This window comes from Schistocerca piceifrons, chromosome X, assembly GCF_021461385.2.
Source record: "Schistocerca piceifrons isolate TAMUIC-IGC-003096 chromosome X, iqSchPice1.1, whole genome shotgun sequence".
Classification (NCBI taxonomy): Eukaryota; Metazoa; Arthropoda; class Insecta; order Orthoptera; family Acrididae; genus Schistocerca; species Schistocerca piceifrons.
In genome coordinates this window covers 656274752-656296484 of record NC_060149.1, presented here as the reverse complement: position 1 = coordinate 656296484, position 21733 = coordinate 656274752, and positions in this window count along the sequence as shown.

Sequence of the window (21733 nt, the reverse complement as noted above, 5' to 3'; positions counted from 1 at the left end):
AATGAATGACATTTTGTTTGTTTCAGTCTGGTTTCAGTTGTTAATTCTGCACCACGTGTGCAGCAAGATAGCAGGACACTGATTGATAATGTATTTATAAACAGTGCTCGGGCTGAAACAATTAACGTGTATCCAACTGTTCATGGACTATCTGATGATGAGCACAGTTAATAGGAATAAACAATATAGCACCTTACAGTCACGTGTGTGTGTTTGTGTGTGGATTCCTTAGGGATCAAACTGCAGAGGTCATCGGTCGCTAGACTTACACACAACTTAAATAAATTTAAACTAACTTATGCTAAGAACAACACACACATCCATGGTCGAGGGAGGACTCGAACCTCTTGCGGGAGAGTCGTGCTATCCGTGACATGGCGCCTCAAACCGCTCGGCCACTCCACACGGCAGTCATGAGGTAGGTTCATGCGGAGCAGTGGCGCTTTTTAATGAGAACAGGCTGTAGCGTTTTAAGAGTAAATTAAAAGAGGTGGTATGGGCTGAGGTATATACAGAAAGAGATAATGATCTCAAATTTAATTTATTCCATAGTGAATATGTGTCAACATTTGAAAGTAGCTTGTCTAAAAGTTATCCAGAAAACCCAAAAAAAGCAAGTAAGCGATAGATAAGTAAGGTAATTAAAATCTCATGTAAGAGGAAGAACGAAATTTACACTGAATGTTAATGACATTTGTTTTACTTAAAAAGTTTTAACAGTTTTCACATATAAGATTCGCAGACATAACTTTTTATCACGGCCTCGTAAAATATTTGGTATGTCGCCAAATACGCATTGTCTATTGGTTGTTTTCAAAGTTCACACGCAGCATACAATGGTCAGAATATTTTCTACTGAACCAAACACATGCCGTTTAGTGGCTGTTTCCCCAGTAAGGGATGCGAAGTACAGTGGCTTCTAATGCCCACATAACACACAAAATTTTATTACTCAAATCTCAAAATCAGGAAACTTTATATTGTAATGAATGTTTTCTAAGTACCAGTTTAGTATTATAGATTACACCAAAGGTCGTGGAATCCACTTATCGACCACCATAATAATATGTAACAACGGTCAGCACATGGGTTTTTACCAGATACAAAACATACCCACATGTCTCAGAGGAAATTTTAATTCATAATTCACTTCTACGCTAAATGACGTAACATATTCCACACAGACATACTGCCTGACAAAAAATTAATTACTGACAATGTCTGCAAATGATTCCCTATGGTGGTTTAAACTTTAACTTCATCTGAATAAGACACAATATCTAATCGTATCACGAACATGGTACGAGTGTGAAAGGTAGTTCTGTACTGCCAGAATCTTTGATGTAATCTGTCTAAGTGAACTGCTTTTACGTTTGTTCTGAACTGACTGATCAGCTAGCTTGCATGTTTCGCTCCTGCTTCCTCATGGCACATTCGTGATTTTTCGAGTCCGTCCCCCAATGAAAAATAGTACAGGGTTATTACAAATGATTGAAGCGATTTCACAGCTCTACAATAACTTTATTATTTGAGATATTTTCACAATGCTTTGCACACACATACAAAAACTCAAAAAGTTTTTTTAGGCATTCACAAATGTTCGATATGTGCCCCTTTAGTGATTCGGCAGACATCAAGCCGATAATCAAGTTCCTCCCACACTCGGCGCAGCATGTCCCCATCAATGAGTTCGAAAGCATTGTTGATGCGAGGTTGCAGTTCTGGCACGTTTCTTGGTAGAGGAGGTTTAAACACTGAATCTTTCACATAACCCCACAGAAAGAAATCGCATGGGGTTAAGTCGGGAAAGCGTGGAGGCCATGACATGAATTGCTGATCATGATCTCCACCACGACCGATCCATCGGTTTTCCAATCTCCTGTTTAAGAAATGCCGAACATCATGATGGAAGTGCGGTGGAGCACCATCCTGTTGAAAGATGAAGTCGGCGCTGTCGGTCTCCAGTTGTGGCATGAGCCAATTTTCCAGCATGTCCAGATACACGTGTCCTGTAACGTTTTTTTCGCAGAAGAAAAAGGGGCCGTAAACTTTAAACCGTGAGATTGCACAAAACACGTTAACTTTTGGTGAATTGCGAATTTTCTGCACGAATGCGTGAGGATTCTCTACCGCCCAGATTCGCACATTGTGTCTGTTCACTTCACCATTAAGAAAAAATGTTGCTTCATCACTGATAACAAGTTTCGCACTGAACGCATCCTCTTCCATGAGCTGTTGCAACCGCGCCGAAAATTCAAAGCGTTTGACTTTGTCATCGGGTGTCAGGGCTTGTAGCAATTGTAAACGGTAAGGCTTCTGCTTTAGCCTTTTCCGTAAGATTTTCCAAATCGTCGGCTGTGGTACGTTTAGCTCCCTGCTTGCTTTATTCGTCGACTTCCGCGGGCTACGCGTGAAACTTGTCCGCACGCGTTCAACCGTTTCTTCGCTCACTGCAGGCCGACCCGTTGATTTCCCCTTACAGAGGCATCCAGAAGCTTTAAACTGGGCATACCATCGCCGAATGGAGTTAGCAGTTGGTGGATCTTTGTTGAACTTCGTCCTGAAGTGTCGTTGCACTGTTATGACTGACTGATGTGAGTGCATTTCAAGCACGACATACGCTTTCTCGGCTCCTGTCGCCATTTTGTCTCACTGCGCTCTCGAGCGCTCTGGTGGCAGAAACCTGAAGTGCGGCTTCAGCCGAACAAAATTTTATGAGTTTTTCTACGTATCTGTAGTGTGTCGTGACCATATGTCAATGAATGGAGCTACAGTGAATTTATGAAATTGCTTCAATCATTTGTAATAGCCCTGTATTAAATAAAATCTTTAACTAACCTTGGAACGTGAAATTAGAGTTATTGAAACCTTAATTAGAAAGTGGGTAGTGTGGATAATGTCATCAGCTTAATTGGAACTCTGGACAACATTTAAAAATTAGATATAAATAATAGGAAATACGCACCTGGAGCCTATGTCGACAGGTTAACCACAGTTTTCTCTATGCTCTCTTCAACAAGACTCAGCTTCTTTCTTACACGCTCCTACTATCTATCGTTTGTGGGATGGGGTACGTATTCTAATGACTTCACCTGCTCGCTAACTGGCAGCAGCGTGAGCTTTTATGATAAAATAGGACAGAACGTGGGCAGAATATTGGCATAAATATCACACTATGGCACACAGGACTCTGCCGAACAGTAGTCGCTGAAGCACATTCAGAGCTTTTGATAGTGTGGTCAGCTGGCGCTTCTCATTCATGTATTAGGAACTCCAAGTTCGTTAAGATCATATTCAACCAGAGTTTCCCGTTATTCCGAACGACCCTCCTGAACGAGATTTCTTTTGTCCATAGGTAGCTGTACACGCGTATAAAAGTCAAAATGACAATTATTTCAGTGTTACATTTGCCCACCCGCTCCAAGAATGTACGATATGTCAGTCATCCCTACAAACTGCTTTCGCTATTAACTGCCTTAAAGCAAAACTTTCAGCCGTCATCAGTCAGTCATTCTATGATTATGTGTACTGTTGTTCCTTCTTGCTGAAACTGCCCATACAGTCTTTCATCCTCTATCAGATGATCTATACAAGTGGATTAAACTATACTGCGCATACTGGTTAGCGTTAACATTTCGGTGAAAGAAACGTATTGCGATGCAGACACCACGCCATGGGCACCAAACACCAGGCATGAGATTATGCAACGGCTCTTCACAGTAATTATGGAGGATTTCCTGATTTATAATGGGTCAGATTTACTGATTTATAATGGGTCATGTTCTGTGAGTTGACATATCCTATCAGGCTGAACGAGGTCTCAAATGAAGAAATCAAAAACTGAGGATCTAGAAGCTCTGGATCCACTTCACTCAGAAACTACTGGCAGAATTCAAAAGGAGGAAATTCGTCTGGACGCTTTAACTGATATCCAGTAGTTTTCACCCTGTGACGTTTTGTTGTTGGAAAACAATCAGTTCCTCCATCAGTAGATGGTAAGCAGCGCGCATGAAGTTCATTAGGTGAAGGACATCGTCTCGAATACATCTTCAGCTAGTTCACAGACTATTCTGGAGCATCTAGGACTTAGACGCACTACGGTGTTATAATCATGGAATCGAGTGCTATTACTGTGAATGACATCGATCCTGATTATCAACTCACGACGAGAGCTGGCGAGTGGAGTATTTACAGGGAGCTATCATGACGCTATGGTGCAAGGCCCAGTTCGTAATAGTCCCATGTATGCTCCTTACACTGCCATATTTACTTAACAGGCTTTTAACTGCTGTGCCAGTACCTTGCTGTGTGCTCTTGTGAAAGAGAAAGAGTTTCTTCCTTGCGAGGTAAAGAATAGTCTTGTCTTATTTACTTTGTTTTTCTTTCGCAATCTCCTTTTTGCTGAATGCGTATCCTCACTCGACAGCTGGTGTCTCTGCCACGACTTGAATTTGCCAGTGGCAGTTTGAACGAATTTTATACATTTTTTTTCTAATTTCTACCCCTTACTATCCGGTGACGTAACGCAACCCCTCTCTTTCAAAAATGTTCGCCCCGAATTTTCCCTCTCTTTCACTTATTACTAATTAGCCTACACCTACCCTGCATTTAAAAAAAGTTACTCCACAACTGTTTTTTGGGTTGCTTCTCTACCTAAGTATTGAGTATTCGTTACGTTAATTAACGTAATTTGTGATTCTGTTTTGGTTTACATACACTATTTACACTTTCCTCTTATATTACTTACTTCTAGTTCGTATTCATTCAACAGGTATCCGATGGATAGCTGACTCAGTTGAATGAGGTATCTTACGCTTTATACAAAATTAAATCGGATAAATGAACATTAGAACCAAGATTATACTTGTCGTAGAAATAACATTCTTTTGTGTATGTTCGTCACGATATTGTATCACATGTTGCATTATTTCACTGATGAAATTTATCCTTTTCCTAAAGTTACTAATTCGTCTAGGGATTGTAGTAAAGTGGAACCGAAGGTTAGGTTTTCCATATGTAATATGTGTGGGGGTTCCTCCGGCCAATATAGTATTTGTTGGGACACGTTAATCACTGCTGTGCCCATGATGGTAGCTGGAAGGTGAAACTGTCTTCCTGCTATTTCACATATAGTTCCATTGATTAACAGTCTTTTCCGCTGCCGTTCTAGATTCTTTAAATGATTGTGATTACTGTTTCAGTTGTAAATATGGAGTACGTACATTGATCTCTAATTTTCTGGAATTTTGGCTGAGGAGATACGACTTTTTTCTCGCACTCCGCTGCTTCCACTTTCCCTAAGAAAAGCTGAATTTCACATGACTGGTTATTCGTTTGTAACACCCTTGTTGGAAAAATAATATTTTCTTCAATGAAATCTCTTAAACCTGTTACAGTCTTAATGATATGAGTATCTCTCCTCCTAGAAACTAATAATTCTTTGTCAGTTTGAATCTGTACTAATTTCCCAATTTTGCTGTTTAAATTCTTGATATCTTCATTATCCGTTCTTCCAAACACAGTTTTTAACAAATTCCCTCCTCCACCTAACCAACATAGTTTTTTTTCCTTATTATCGTTGTTGATACTCTTTCTGATAACTGTCGCAACTGAGTCCTCAGTTTCTCATTCGAGAGTTTTAATTCCTGATAGAAAAGAAAGTTCTTCCAATCTCCGCCCACTTTTATACAAGTACATACACAACTAAAGAAAATTAAGACTAGCCTAAATAACTAACGATTATCATGTGTACATTTCACATGAAATTTACGCTATTTCCAAGACCTAAGTGCATAAGGCGCGAACGGCCTTGCGCAGTGGTAACACCGGTTCGCATCAGGTCACCGAATTTAAACGCTGTCGGGCTTGGCTAGCACTTGGATAGATAATCTTTCGGTTTGCCGAGCGCTGTTGGTAAGCGGCGTGCACTCAGCCCTTTCGACGCAAACTGAAGAGCTACTTGATAGAGAAGTAGCGACTCCGGTCATGAAAACTGACAACGGCTGGGAGAACGGTGTGCTGCCCACATGCCCCTCCATATCAACATCCAGTGACGCCTGTAGGCTCAGGATGACACGGCGATCGGTCAGTACCGTTGGGGTCTTTCGAGGCCTGTTCGGACAGAGTTTCAAGTGCACAGGGTACGTTACGTTGATATTTCTTTTTTCTTGGTAATTCTTCTTTTTTCGCAACAGTTCAAGGAATCTGTAACAATACGTCAATCTTACCTCTAAACGGTCTGAATCTACTTACAGCGATTATACAAGCTCCTGTTCACAAACGTAATTTTACGTTGACTGGCGAAGGTATTTCGATAGCTTGATAAGGTCCATGATATTTCGTTAAAAATATTTTCGTTATTCCATTTGGGCTGTATGGATTATCTAGTTATACCCTCTGTTGTCCTCTGTATCGTGGCAGTTTACTCATCAGTTGCCCAATATGTTCTTGCTTCTCTAAAGCTTTTGTATTGGCATGCTTTACCCTTTGCCAGTTTTCTCAATTTCTTCGCAAAATTTTTCACTGGTTCGCCCTGTGTACCCAGTTTGAGTAGAACTCCATCAAAAGGTGATAACATTTTTTGCTCTTATATTACCTCTAATAAACTTTTGAAGTGACTACACCAACAACGAAACTTAAATATATGTCCCAATTTGAATGCTGCGCATTTGCGTAATGACTTAACCTTCTGGATAAAGTACGGCGAACTCATTCTGTCTGTCTGTTTGTCTGAGGATGGAATGGAGTGGTATGTAACCATTTTACTTTCAGAATGCGACGTAACGGTTTTATAGGATCGGACACAAATTAGTTTCCTAGTCTGTAATAGTGGCTTCTGGTACGCCAGATATTACCAACCAATTGTTTCCCATGGCCTGGCTACCGTACTCGTCTTCTGATCTGGGATGGCTACCAGAACCAAATAACGTCAAAAATTATCTAACATCATAAGGACTTATTTATTACCTGCTTGTGTTCTATTTAACATTACTAAAACATCCAATCCTAGTACAGAAAATGGTTTATCAGCTTCTGATAGTGTAACCGAATTTTCTGATGCCGTCAATCTGCTCTTTGTACACACGGGATGCAGTTTCTTCCATGTTGTTCTAGATCATTGCGACGTGTTTGTCACTAGAATATTTCAGCTATACGTCTGTCAGTTGTTATTATGCCTCCATGACGTGATAAGACGTTTTCATACGCTAGACATAATACATCCATTCTCAGAGCTGCAGAAACTACAACGCAAGGTTCGCACTTTGTAGATCTGCATAATAAGCTTTCTTGCGTTTCAGACTGAGATTGAATTCTAAAAAATTTACACTCAACGGTAAACTGATTGTACCTTTATCCAATGTGCGTTGCTACCACCTGCTACTTGTAAAACTCCTATCTTCCTGCTTAGGTATCAGCATCTGTATGTTTAATTCCTGGTTTATGAACTACTTCGTAATCGAACACACTTAATTTTAATGCACTTGTCATTAACTGACTTGATGGATCTTTCAGCCCTCATAACCACTGAATTTGGTCCGCACAAATAGCAACGAAAATAAGAGATTCCTCAAATAACCGCTAAAATGTCTTTTTAAGTTGTGGAATAATTAATTTCAGTCATATTCCATTGTCTGGGGGTGTATGCTACCGGATGTTCTTTTCCATCAACATTCTTACTTAAAATACTGTACAGGGTGTATCAAAAAGAATCATCCAATTTGGAACGTATGTATTTCTGAAACTAATAAACATATCCAATAAATTTAATCTTTTGATGAACAGGAAACGAAAAAAGTTTCTTTCATACCATTTCATAGGTGTTCAATATGCCCCCTTGAGATACACGGCATACGTCAGTGCGGTATTCAGATTGTTCTCACATTGCAGCGAACATGTCTTGAGTTAAAACTTCCACAGCTGCTGTTATGCGATGTCACCGTTCATGCATTGCTGTTGGTAACGGAGGCCAATAAACAGAGTCTTTTATAAATACCCACGAGAAATAATTACATACAGTCAGGTCCGGTGACCTTGGAGGCCAGTAATGTATGCCTGAATCATTTGGTCCAGTGCAATCGATCTATGTTCAGTAATCCTTTGATTTAAAAATTCCCGCGCTTCTAGATGTCAGTATAAGCAGTGCACCATCCTTTTGGTAAATGAAATCGTTCCAATCAGTCTCCAGCTGTGGGAAAAGAAAGTTCTGAAGCAGATCGAGACATGTGCTTCCTGTAACAGCGTTCTCGGCAAAGAAAAATGGACCGCACACCTTTTCCCATGAAACTACATGAACGACATTAAATTCTGGAGAGTCCCTCTCATGTTGTACAACTTCATGTGGTTGTTCTGTACCCCATAATCTCACCTTATGACGGTTCACCTCTCCATTTAAATGGAATGATGCCTCATCACTAAGCACAAAGCGTGGAAGAAAACTGTCATCCTACGTCTTGCCAAGAACGAAATTACAGAACTCCACACGTTGTTGTTTGCCACCTTCACGATGATCTTTCAATGGCTGAATATTGTGTGGTTTCATGCGTAAACGTCGACGCAACTTACGCCAGAATGACATCGGGGGCATGTTGGGCTGTCGAGCTGCACGGCGAACTGATTTCTGCGGACTCCTTGTGAAGCTATGGCTGATGCGATCAACGTCTGGGTGAGAGACTCGGGGACGGCCCGGGGATTTGCCTTGACACAAACAACCCGCTTCTCGGAATTGTTCATACCATCGTCTAATGCTCTGAGCTATAGGAGGATCCACACCATACTTAGCAAGAAAGTCACGCTGAATAGTTATTACTGACCCGCAATGAGCAAAACGTAGAACGCAGAACGCTTTCTTTTGTCCGGACACCATTTTTACTGGAACTGAAGTGGGCGCACACTGCTCCTACGTAGCGGAAGCCTGAATTCCTGTTGAAAGTCGGTAAATATTAACACAGGATACGATATTAGTATCTCCTTGAGTTCCTCAAGGTGTGCTGTGGTCAATGTACTAAATACGTGATTCATATGTTTAACATGATCTTCTATAGTTCGCAAACACACGATTATATCTTCAAGATATACCAAATAGATTCTTGGTTTTAATCCACGAAGTGCCTCATCTAATAGGTGTTGGGATGTAGCCAGAGCATTTGTCAATCCTAACGGCATTCTTTGACATTGGTAATGACCTGAAGCTATTGTGAAAGCTGTTTTAGGTGTGACTTTGGGAAACACGTCCAGTTGGTTATAGCCACTTCCATGATCAGGCGTTGCCAAGTATTTACACCTCAGTGGGTTGTTTAATGTATCCATGATATTCAGGATCGGAAATCCTTCCGTTGTGGTTCGTATGTTCAAGTAACGGTAGTCACAACAAAATCTGTTTCTTCGACTTCTGTAACTAACTTTTTGGATGCAATAGTAGTATTTGCTGATCACATGCTGTTGCTACTCTCGATAATCTCCTCACGCAATTTTTGATCTACAAATTCGTTTCCTAGTAGCTGTAGGTGTTTCGCTATTCTGTATGGTTTCCTACAGACTGGTGGATTATCGCCGGTTGGTATGTACAGATAGGAGTTGCTGGTAGTCTGAACTGAATAAATCTGAATATCGTGACAACAATGATTCCAAGTCTTTCCGTCCTCTGTCTGTCAAGCGACGATGACAGCTTCATTGATGTTTACATCACCTCGTGATCCATCGACATCCGCATCCTCATGTATCTCTGAACTCACTACAGTTAATCCTTTCGGGATGTTAACTTCATCTGTCCCAAAGTTATCAAAGGCTACCGGAATCACCAGTCCCCCTTTAATGTTGGTTACACGCGCAGCGTCTCTTCGTGCAAAACAGTGCACTTCATCTAGTGCTTCATTGTTCTTCAGTGACACAACCACACATAAACTCCGCTCTGGCACATCGGCATCTGTAGATACCCGCTGCAACTTCTCTGTACGAACAGGTACTTTGTCATATATAATTATCTTTAAAGTGCATGTACACAGTTCAGTTGGCGACACCTTAGCAATCAGTGTATCGTGTGACACTGAAACATTTACAGCCGTTCCACTTATCGGAATCAAGTTCCCACGGAGTTCAACTGTGCTCTGTGAAAGATTAATTTTTGCGTTATGCTTATCCAGGAAGGGAAATCCGAGAATCGCGGAATATCCTTGTCCCACACTTGGAAACACTTCCATTTGCTCACGAAATTCAATAGCTCCAATCCTAAAAATGAGCTTTGTTGTCTGCAATGACACCTAACCATTGTTTCCCACTCCACCTAATTTATACCTTGGACTCACTAGCCTTCTCCTACCCACGAGGTGTAGACTAATCACAGATACATGTGTACCAGTAACGATAAAAGTTTGCATTCTTTACCATTTTTTACCATTTACAAAGCCCGCCTCTGCATAAGTGTCTGCAGTAATCTGACTTAGTGGGAAAATTTTCCGACGAACGAAACACCCCGTTTTTGTTAAACGTTATCCTTTGCTTATTTTCGTTATCGTACTTTCTATTCCCGCACTCGTTTGCCTTGTGGCCAAAACGCCCACATTTGTAACATTATGCCTAACTGCATTGCTCTTGCAAATGCCGTATCTTCCGAAAACGGTAACAGTTCTTTTCATAAGGAAAAATTCGTTTATCTTTGCGTACTCGTGTAGCAATATCTATTTCTTGAAAATACGTGACAACACTTAGTTCTGTAGCCAAATCCTCTGGATTCGCCATTCGTACTCTTCGCCAAATCTCCGCAGGAATTGCTCGCCAAAACACTTTGAGAGCCATGTTTTATGGTTCCCTGAGTACGACGCAATACGCTTCTGGTTTCCGTGTCAGCTCATATGTTCGCGCATTTACTTTACGGATTCTGTCTGAAAGAGTCTCCACAGCCTCATTAGCCTTCTGTGTCAAACCACCCAATTTTTCTGTAAAATACCTATCACTAATCTGCTTATGTTATTTCTGACGCGAACCTTCCGCTAATTGCTCTAATGTACTTGTCTTGCTCAGAACTTCTTGATACGTCACGTATGCCTTGCCTTCACCCAGCAGGCATAAACTGCCATCCACAGAATAGTTTCATATGACCAATTACTCATTCCAACTGCAACCAATACATCATTAATGAATGCCGTTACGTCCTCTGTTGTTCTGCCGGAGAAGAGTGTGATTAGGTTAGTTACTGAAGGCTCTACTGAAAAGTGGGGCATTGCTACTAGCGACTTAAATACACTCGAATCCGACTGTGGATTTTGCACAGCCCGCAAAGATTCTAATTGAACTATCAAGTCGTCATGGCACATATTCCGTTGAGCATTTTCCTCTAATATTTGTGACAGTTGTTTCGTCAAAGTGGTTATACTATCACTTGCAGCAACTGACACAGTGCCTAACATTTTCCTGCGATTTACCACTATCTTATATTTATACTGAAAGTATGTGCTTCACATAGAGCAAACAAGGAAAATATAATGACATCTCGTGGAAATCGGGTTTTCTGCCGGATATCAGCGTCTTCCAAACACGATATTTCGACGTGATTACTTGACGTCTTCATCAGGTGCGACCTGAGACTCAGTCAGGTCACACCTGATGAAGACGTCAAGTAATGACGTCGAAATATCGTGTTTGGAAGACGCTGATATCCGGCAGAAAACCCGATTTCCACGATATGTCATCAAATCGCCGGGAAAGTCTAAGAAATTACAAGGAAAATATAACTTACAATATACGAAACTGCCTCTTTTGCCCGTTCATCGCCCAGCGACACTCATTACATTCGTGTGCTGCGTGAACATACCGTCTATAAGTAGAACACGTTAATGGTACAAACTTAGTGTATCGTTCACTATGGCCCACTAAATTACAAATAGTACATCTCACCGGTATCAAATATGTCTCTTTACAATTTTGCTCTACATTCTGATAAATCAACAGGTTACGTAGATTTTACAAAAGATACTTTGGAACTAGCACACACATCAGTACACCTAAACTCTGCCATACCACAACCAAAGAAAGAGAAAAAATATGTTTCGTGCTTACCACATTGGGGTTAATGCTGACACGTGTGAACGTCGTAGATGCAGATCACTGCCTCCGAATTCCATGTGCTGGAGTCGAACACTTCCGACGCCAAATCCTCTGAGTACGACGTCAAAGTGCACGCTCCTGATAGCAGTTTACAGAGCTCCGAGCGGACAGACCCCTGCGTGAAGTCATAACAGCTGTTGGAAACCTTTGAAGCGTCAACGACGCTAATGAAAAGTTATTAGAGTTCAGTCATTTGTTCTTATTGTTTGCAAGTCGTCGTTCTTCTGCACCAGACTCGACCGTTGCTAATTCACTCCGTATTGGATTCTAGCTGACTGACGTCTGTCCAGTCAGCTTCACTGATGCACGACCAAGCGAGGTTTAGCAACCCCGTTGTTGAGGTTTAGCAACCCCGGTGCTGCAGCGGGATGCTGGGAACGGCCATTGCCCAATGTAAAGTGGTCTGTGGCCTGGGGCCCTCTTCTGGAGTGTCTGTGGTCCCACTCCGAATACTACAATGACCCTTGATGACTCATCGACATTATACCTGATGTTGGTAGTCGTGTGTTGGTTTGACATCCTTCCTACCTATGGCAAGTTATAGCACCAGGGACACACGACTTTTTAACAGGCACATGGACTCCAGGAGACCATTTTACTGGCCTCCATGTAGAAGTTCAGTGCTGGCGGCATCCTGTGGTATGGTATTGCCAGCAGACAGCCATTTCTTTCATCAGTAAACAATAGACAGCGAACTGCATGGAGATCATCATCTAAACACCATCATCTTGATTAAATTTTTGGCTAATTCATAGTCTGTGCTATAGCTTCAAGGACATAGTTTCACTACAGTATAGTAATAATGGAATTGGGTGCTGATACAGTGAATGTCATTGATCCCAGTGATCAACTCACGACGAGAGCTGGTGAATTGGGGTGTTTTAAGGTATTTAATGTGAGGCTATGACACGAGGCTCGGATCGTAATGACTGCATGTGACGTCCTTTTTCTCCTATATTCACTTAACAGACCGTCAACTACTGTGTCAGTTTCTCTCTATGTCCTATTGTGCTAGAGAGTGTCTTGCAACATGTCTCACGAGATAACGAATACACTTTTCTCACTTCCCGTGGTTTTTTTCACAGTCTCCTTTCTGCTGAATGCATATCCTCACTCGGCAGATGGTGTCATAATGTATCGATGACGTGACGCACTTGCGACATAGTGACTTGCTTCTGTCTCTGTCTCTGTCATGACCTGAGTTTTAGTAAACTTTTTCTAATTTCTACCCCTTGCTACTCTGTGTCATTATAGTATGTTTTTGACAGGAACTAACGAGAATAGAAATCATCGACATGCTTTGGTCAGGTCATCGTTAAGTTTTTTTAACATAAAATGGGAAAATCGATCCGTTATCAACCATACTGCCGTCTGGGGCAATGTGAGTAATGCATGGTCGACCTACCGTGCGATGACAGAACCAAGAACGTATGTGTCGCTAGTCTTGGTTACTTCTTCATCTTCATTACAATGAGCATATAGGATGTACCAAAGACTTAAAAACTGCTTTTGCATTTTAAATGGATGTACCGCCCAAGTGACTTTTGTCAGGTGAAACAGCACGTCATGAGAGCCGATATAGCCGGCAGTCATTATATTTACGGTATAATCAATGGACTATTAATATCAACTCTTCCGTACAAACCCCAATCAACAAAGTGTAGGAAACTTCTTTGAATAACAATTAGGATCACCAAATGAGCGTCCTATACTTCAGTTGCAAAAATTCCATACACCAATGGCTTTATATACCACCCCCTATCAACAAGTAATGTCGCAATGCTGAAAATGTTATGCAGTTTTTTAAACGAGCAGTCAAATGAAAACAAGACCGATGGAGAAAAGTAAATAAACTGTTCATTATTTCACAAGCAAGCGCCATGACTGTCAGTACATTTAGCCCAGTGTGAGACAAAGTGGTCAGAGCCTAAATGGAAAAATGCCTTCAGGACCACGATTGTACCTAGGCCTGCACCGCTTTGTCCAAAGCAAATCGACAGCCATGATATCTTAATTTAGGGCACGAAAAATATGGAAATCAGATAGGGAGACACCGGGACTCTATGGGGTATGTGTTAGGGCTTTCCAGCAAAATTTCTGCAGCGTATTCGAAGCAGCCTTGAAATGCTTTGGACGACAAGGTTTTCGATTGGGTACTATCATGGTTCTGTAAGCAATCGCAAACATATTTCCCTGAAGTCACTGATCGTCTCGTCTTCCAATGAGATAAATGTATTGAGAGCTACAGCGATTACTTTTGAAATAATGAACACTGTACTTAATTCTTCCCATCTGTCTCTTTTTCATTTGCTGGCTCCTTATATATCTATTTTTCTATAAGAATGAACACTTTGCCTTTTGCATATCTGCAGACTCAATCACAGCGCTGTATTGTGCTTCTGTAATTTCTTTATTACTACCATTAATCCAGCCAAAATTTCCCATTAACGTAAGTGTATATCTCTAGCACAGTAAGAGGATACGAGTATTTCTGACAACCCCGAAGATGAATGGGAGTGTGGTGCTCATCACTAAACATCACTAAACATCAGTTTAGATGTCTCCCCTTCGTCAAACGTGGCAATGTGCTGAGCACGAACGACCACGCTTCAGATAAGCAATAGTTTTTAGAGTTTCATTCGATATCTAAGAATATGAGGTAGCTTCCCAAGGAAACCCGGTTGTTGTACGGGCAATGAAACTTAAGTTATAGCCTTTTTAATTAAGCGAGCGCCGATTAGAATGTAGTGGGATAGCAGACAGGTGGACGACCAGAGCGGGGGTAGCATATCGAAGGGTTACGGTAAGAGCTGAGTCGGGCGCGGTGGAACGGCACGGTGACTTGCAAGAACGTGAAGGTGAAAGAACACAGAAAAGTCAGGGGTAGCTTAGAAATATGATGCAGTATCCGTAAGCGGACACCCATTGGGGATGTAGAAGGTGGAATGGTCCGAAAGAGGCTGCCGAAGGGCAGAAAAGTAGGTCGTTTCAAAAAGCTTAAATTAGAGCGTAGCGCATAAGTAAAATTGGAAGAAGAGTGGAAACAAAAAGTGTATACGCGCAGAAAGCAACAGGGAAAGTATAAGGTAAAACTTGTCTGCTTAAGAAAAAAGGTGGTGACTGATGTCCCAAGCGGTTTCATGGAGGAGAAGGGCGCACAGCATGCCATTGTTGAGAACTAGCTGTCTGACCGTGGAGCAGTATGGATGGCCGGCAATTGAACTCCCGCAAGATTACGGGCTAAGCTTCACTTTTTGTCTAAATCTGAATAGGACCGTGACAAAGTAACGTTTGCATAGGCTGAGAAGTTATTTTGACTGTGAGTGAATGTTTATCTTAATATGTGACAATTATTGAGGCACAGACGCAAATAGGTACCTGAGCAAAGATTATTCCATGCAACAACACGACAGTCATTCGGAAAGATAAGTCAGCTGCTGTGTTCGCTCCGGCTGTTGCAATTCTGTTTTCGTTTTCTGCCGATGATCATTATGACCAATTGGCTATGATCATATTTATATTTATATGGGGTATCAAGCGTATGTAAAGTCTGAGTTCTGTGGTATCAGGTAATAAAAGTTCCTGGCCTTGTGCACTAAAAGACCTGTGTGGCATCTGAGTGAATTATATTAATATGATCACAATTGGGATTAGCCGTATTGAGGCAACAACCAAATGCAATCGGTATCTAACAGTGCTCTTGAACCCACTTAGAGGAGTATATCCGTCTGACTACTATCTGGCAGGATTCTGGCATGTGAACTACGATTTTGCAATCTTTTTTGTAATAAATTATATCAAAGGATCTAGACTATAACTGCTTTTATCAGAGCTGGAAGCTTGTGAAAAAAATGCTACAAGAGGTCGCCAGTAAAGTGTGTGAGGAACGTAAAAGATAACGAAATAGTCGTTACAGAATAAGAATGGTAGACGGAGTTATTAGCCAGTGTAATTTATGTAAAAGGATAAACGTTATAGGAAGATCGTGTACCGTAAGTAACTGCAGCAATGGAGTGGCTCAGTAGTTTGGCTTGCATGCTTATTACGTGCAGATAGTACCGATCGAAAGGGGCAGCGTAGTAGCAGTGATTCGGGCGCGCGTTGCGTAGCAAATAAGTGGCCGCAGCAGACTGGGAAGCTTAAGATACGTTGTCCAAGACGCGACGCACACTAGCGACTGCGACGGGTCGCTATGTGACGTCAGAAGTTGCCTGCTGGCGCATGCGCAGTTCGAGTTTGGGATGCGACGCGCGACTGTTGCGGCAGCTGCCGCAGCACTGCACCAGTGAGCAGTGTTGCGACGGAAGTCGCACGACACAAAGATGTACGGCTGCCAGAAAGATATCGAGCCAGTCAAGGAAAACTGAAATGAGCCACTCACAGGATGTGATGCTCTGTGAGCTGGTCTCGCAACATCCTTGCCTTTACGATTTGAAGAACCCTAAATATAGAGACACTATGTTCAGAGACAGAATTTGGGAAGAAATTGGTGCACAGTTGAAACTGGCAGGTGAGTGAAATATATAATATTTTCCCATTAATGCAAATTTTTCAGGCCTGTTGTGAAAATCAGTATAATCCATGCAGATGTAGAATTAGAATGATGAAAATGAACTTGAAGGTCAATTTTCGCAATACTCTTTTTTGTGACGATAAAAATTGAAAACGGCAAGTACATTATAAAATGAACAATCTAAAGTACAACGAGCAAGTTACATTTTACAATACCTTCACTTTGAAAGTAAACGGTAAATTGGTGTCTTGATGATACCTTCTCGTTGTGAAAAACCACCACCAGACTGTTGTACAGCTTTCTGTAATCAATAGATGTTCGTTTTTGAGGAAGGCGTTTCTCAACAGATTGCGCAAACAGTATGCTGCAATAAGTAATTTGTCACATTCACATCAATTCATTGGTAGATGATGGTGCTCAAGAAACTTGTGCCAAAAGTGCACTACTGTTTTACAAGGCCCTTCTGGTCTGACTCAGTTCACAATTGAAATTCGTCTTTTATAAATCCTGGAGTCATCTTTTGAGTGCAGCTTGTCAAGATTAAATGTTCATGTCACCCATAACGATGTATGCTGTCAGAATATAAGAATATGGAAGTTCATTTGGATGGGAATAAAGATTCAGTCAGCTATGAAAGTTGCCTTAGCTTGTTCCAAAAGTTTCTGCATGGGAGAAACTGACAAGTATAATTTGGGGAAATTTTGTGAACAAGCACGGACATTATTTCTTCCACATTCCTGCCAATGTATACTGTAGACGTTGAAACACGTATGTAACGCAGCAGCGATGGCGAGGCATTGCAGCGTCTCTGACCAGAGAGTATGCGCTTGACCGCGCGAGTGTTGCGAGCAGTTCGCTAGTTGTCGCTATGCAGAGCAGTACTCTGTCTGTAGTCGTGGCAGTCTGTAGCTCGATTTAGTTGCGTGCAGTCGGTCAGTAGTAGTCGTGCAGTGCAGTTCACTACTAGTCGTCATGTAGTGCAGTACGCTAATAGTCGTCATGCAGAGCGGTCGGTCAGTAGTAGCAGCCCAGTGCGGTTGTGTGATGTAGGCGGTCGGCAACACTGGTCAAGATGCTGAATGAGGTATACTGTTAATTAATATAATCATTAGATAATGTAAAAATTTATTTATTGTAATTAATTTCCAACAAATGCCCCAATAATAATTTTTATTTCAAAAGCATTTTTTCAAAAATTTTATTTTTTATTGAACTAAAGATTTCGTTGCACTTCCCATTTCACTCCACTTTTTTTTAAAGAAAAATTTCAGTAAAATCACCAAAAAAAGGAATATTATTATTTGCAATCCAGTTCCTCCAAGCCGTGCGCACGAAAAAGAGCAGAAATTTGACATCCAGTTATTCTGAGGTAAGACTTTAATTCTGATTGTTTTGCACAGGGCCAAAGACCGATATTTCGGTTTAATTGCATTTTCTTATCACTGAATGGACTTTAATTTTTTGTGAAGAATTTATATTTGAGTCAGATTGCGAATTTCACATTTTTGTTGCCATTGTCAGTACATTTCATTGTGGGCAGGTTACGCTTAGAGCAATGTCCATTAGCATTCATAATTAAATATTGTCATGTTTCTTTCTTTCAAATTTTTGTGGGGAGGTTACACTTGGCGACACCCAGTCCAGGATCGTATTTCGTTGAGAGTCTTTTGAGGAACAGTCAGATATCTGCTCTTATTTGTTTAGATATAATTAGGATTTGGCGCAACGCTTTTATTAATCTTGTGACTTTCTTTCTACAGGTCAACGGCAATTCGTTGCTCTGTTGTATTTGTGTGTTGCTTTTGCATTGTGCTTATTTATTTTCTGAAAAATTGTGACTATTGTAAAAATGCCGCGAAAGACTGTGAATAGTGTATCGCGAGGTATTATGAATGAAATTACCGACTCAAACAACTTTACCGATAGGACATATGACACGCAGTGTAATGATGACAATCCTGCGTTCACTAACAATCAGTGCATTCCAACCACTAGTGGTGACTTTTACCCTGATAATGAACAAACGAACTCAATTGTCTCGTCTGTTAATTTGACGACAATTGATGACGCAGAACGCTCTATTGTAATGAGCGCTGCCCAGCTTAACACACCCGATTTGGAAAACTCAAGTAACGTACAGACAAATTTGTGTAATGAAAATGAACAGGATACACAAAGTACGACGGATTTATTTAATTCCGAAATAGTGAGTGACAGTGTAGGTCCGACTGATAATCCTTTTTGTAAATTGCAGAATGACCAAATGGTCACACAAAGCGCGACAATTCCGGGTACACAATCAAACAGCACAGATAATGGAGTAGGTAATGTTACTTTGGAACAATTTATGGCAATAATGCTACAGTTTAGGAACGAACAGAACGAAAAACAAGACAACTATAGTAAAGATCTCAAACAACTTAGTGAACAGTTCAAACAACTTAGTAAAATACTTGATGAGCAGAACAAACGACTGGAAGAAGAAAACAAACAATTTAGAGAACGGAACAAACAATTTTCTGAAAGTATTAAACAGCCGAGAGAAAAACACGATAATGTTAATGAACAGAACAAACAAGTTAGGGAAGAGATTACAGCTGTTACCGTTCAATTTCAGGACAGTAAAGAACAATTACGTGAGGATACTAAGGCTTGTGCTAATAACAGTAATGAAGAAGTTGGCACTGTTGCACAAGGATTAAGTAGCACACGTGTAGGCACAACAGAATCAAATAAAGACGAAGTTAATGCAGTCACCGAACAATGCCTTAAAAACGCAGTACAGATTAGCGACGAAGTTAATTTAGAGTCAGTGGAAGTTTCACACACTCCGAATACGGAAGTTGATGAGAAATTTGCTCGACAGATCAACCAAATTGACGAAAGTGTTACAGTAACAGAATTGAAAATTATTTCAGTCACCAATACGTCACAGAAACCGCCACGTTGCGAGCATTTGTCAGAGTCACGCAGCGTGTATAATGTGAACAATTTACAGAGACTACGTGAATTAAAATCCGAAAAGCCACGCGAGTTAAAATCTGAAAAGCTATGCAACTTGAAATCCGAAATGACACAGACAAACAGATTCACACACAAACCCGAACGTGTTTTCAAATTCAATGACGAGAATGTAGATTACGAGCAATTTTTATCCGCCAGAAAATGTAGAGAATTTAATAATGACAGCGTACAGGTACATGCTTTGCACGGTATACGACAATTTATCTTTGTACATTCACCGCTATTACCTGTAATGCAGAAACTAGCTTTGAACCAAATGCGACAATTTGCTATTGTATTTTCATCAGCATTGCCTGTAATGAGGAAACTTGAATTAGCACGGATACAACAATTTGCCTTTGAAATTTTACCGCTATTGCCTGCAACGCAAAAGCTAAAATTTATTTGCAGTGCGTAATTGACCTCAGGGGATTCATTACGCTTTAATGAATATGTGCCGTAGCGAGCATAGGGCCCCGAGCTGTAGTAGTGCTGTTTCATCTTCAGTTTTCTGCACTGCTGCCTTTTCTTCTACTATCCTTTATATCTATCAAAACTGCTCTTTAACTATTGCTCTACGTAGTATTAAGAAACGAGTAATGAAAACCCGATGTGACAAACTTTTACCGAATGTGACAATTTTCAGTAGGCACTCCCGTAATGACAACTACCGCCGTAATTTTAATTACAGATAAAATCGTAATCATCAGTATGTGTAAAATTAACAGCAAACGCATTTTTTTGGTAACAATAGACCTTTTCACCACAATAGAATGAAAGTCAACCGCTTAGCATACCTAACCAACAATGCAGTCTACAAGGTCAACCAAACTTTAATGTTTCGCCGCGTGCATGTATAGTCCCAGCTCCAACAAATAGTAACGCATGGCAGCAAAGAAATAACTACGTACAGACAACACACTATTTCAACTCGCATCGCAATGCGCCGTATAGGAATGACTATTACGACAGACGTAAAAACGATGAGCACAATTACCAGCGTACATATAATAACAGTCGGTCTCACCAACAGCAAAATCATACGCAAGAACATATTCTCATGAATGAACCCGACAGTAGGTACCATCCAGAGCGTAACACGTCTGGAAGAAGTAATAGAACGGTTCAAATAGTAGAAATGCCACGGAATCCTCCTAGTAATAATAACACGTCAGATAGAATCTGACTAGATACTGCACAGGACGCATCTTCTAATAACACAAGCCCTACCTTTGACACGCAAAATGTTGTTCACGAAAATGTAATTACTTTTGACGATATCAGAGACACTCTCTTGCAGGAAAGACCAGTTATTCAGAAAACCATTTCACATCCTGTTATCGAAATTAAAATTGGTTCTTCGAAATTCTCAGCAGTAATCGATTCCGGCTCACCTATATCAGGAATAAATGAGGAGACTTTTAACGAGTGTAACAAAGAGAATACGTATCCGACATTTCCATTAGGCAAAACAAAAGTAAAAGGAGCAGTATCGAGTAAAGGTGTAGACGTTAAATTACAGACGCATTTATCATTTTTTATTGGAGGTCATACTTTCCACTCAAATTTTTGGATTGTTCCTTTATTGACAACAGACGTTATTTTAGGTACGAATTTTCTGGTACAACACGACGCAGTTATTGATTTTCAGAATTCTTATTTAATGTTAAAGGATGAAAATGTGCAATTGGCTTTAGAATTTCAGCACTCATTAACTGCGGAAGAACAAACGATTAACCGCACAGAGGTCATTTCCGCAACACGTAACATAGACTGTAATCCCACATTGTTCACGGATACGTACATACACAACTATAATACTCCAGACGAAGCTGACTACGACGTAATGCAATTGATTTCTGATAAGGTTAAAGAGAGCAGTGCAACTACAGACGACGAACGAACGCAGTTACACAAAATTCTTTTACAGCAAGCTCCAGTTTTTGACAACATTCCTGGTACTATGTCCGGCTTTATGTATGAATTTCAAGTCAAACCGCACGACACATTTAAAGCAAAGCATTATCCCATTCCATATATTCACAGAGAACAGGTTAAAAAAGAGCTGCAAGATATGCTTGATCAAGGAATTATTGAACCAGCAGTTAGTCCGTACAT